This window comes from Aplysia californica, unplaced genomic scaffold (assembly GCF_000002075.1).
Source record: "Aplysia californica isolate F4 #8 unplaced genomic scaffold, AplCal3.0 scaffold00157, whole genome shotgun sequence".
Classification (NCBI taxonomy): Eukaryota; Metazoa; Mollusca; class Gastropoda; order Aplysiida; family Aplysiidae; genus Aplysia; species Aplysia californica.
In genome coordinates, this window is record NW_004797427.1 from 1,006,793 (window position 1) to 1,008,169 (window position 1,377).

Here is a 1,377-nt window from a genome sequence, read left to right on the forward strand (position 1 = left end):
TGCAATTGAAGGAAGTGGAATAGTCTGGTGTCAGAGGAAAATTTAGCCAGAAAACGGCTCTTAAGTTTGTTGACTTCCAAAGCTGTAGAGTCCTCTCGGAAAATACAAGTTTAAATCTTGTGCTTTTGATCAAAGAAACAGCTAATCGGAAACTGATATTGTATTACACATTTAAAAACAAATACTACACGCTTTTGCTGTTGCCCCAGTGCAGCGACCAATTTTTTCACAAATGGTGTGGTTTTCATGTTTATATTATTATATAGACACTTGAATCGCTGAACATTCTCCAATATCAATGCTCATCTCTGATAGCACGAAACCAAGAGGATGAACAAAAAAAAAATCTTGAACTGTCATTAAACAATAACATTCAAGAAGGCTCCTCTCAGGACTGGAACCAAGTTCATCCATACAGTAGTACAGCCTGCCATATCTACTGAACTGTCAGCCTGACCCTGGTGTGCTTAAACTTGCTTGGGAGGGGGGGGGGCTGGATTAAATGGAGTGTCACTCGAAACTGCTCCAGAAGAAACGGTGAACATAGCGCATGACATTAAATACATCCGGGAGTGTGGGCTGTCACGTAAGTTTTATCTAGCGAGTGGTAGTTTGGTGAATCGAGTAGGAGAGAAGGGGGGACAACAGAGGGGGAAAAAGTGGGGAGGGATTGCTACTGGAAAACAAAGCAAGTTTGCTGGATGGTCACGATTATTTTTTGGTCACCTACACACACCAACAACAGCACCACCACCAACAACAACAGCAGCAGCAACAACAACAATAATACAGCAAACATTACAATAACAACAACAACAACAAGGCAGTAAATGTTGTAAAGTGGGGAGGGGCAAGGGATATCAAAGAGAATAATACCCAGAACAATGGCACCACCAACAACAATGGTTTAACCCAACAGCAATAACAAAAACAACGACAACTGCAATACCAGCAGCAGCGTCTACCACAAAAACACCGCCACCATCAACAGCAACAACAACAACAAAAGCAACAAAAACGAAACCAACACCACAACCAACACTGCTATCAACAACAACAACATCATCATCATCAACAACAACAACAACATCATCATCATCATCAACAACAACAACAACAACAACAACAACAACAACAACAACAACAACAACAACAAGAACCACAACAACAACAACAACCTCAGCAACAGCAACAACAACAACACATCCACTACCACTACCACCCACAAAAGCAACAACAACAACAACATTTACAACTATTACTTAAGACAAACGAACTATCACCACAAAACACTACCACATACTACCGTAATCTCAATTACAGCAACAACAACGTGGGTGCGTAGGTATGTGTAGTATGTTTGTATGCGTGGGGGTG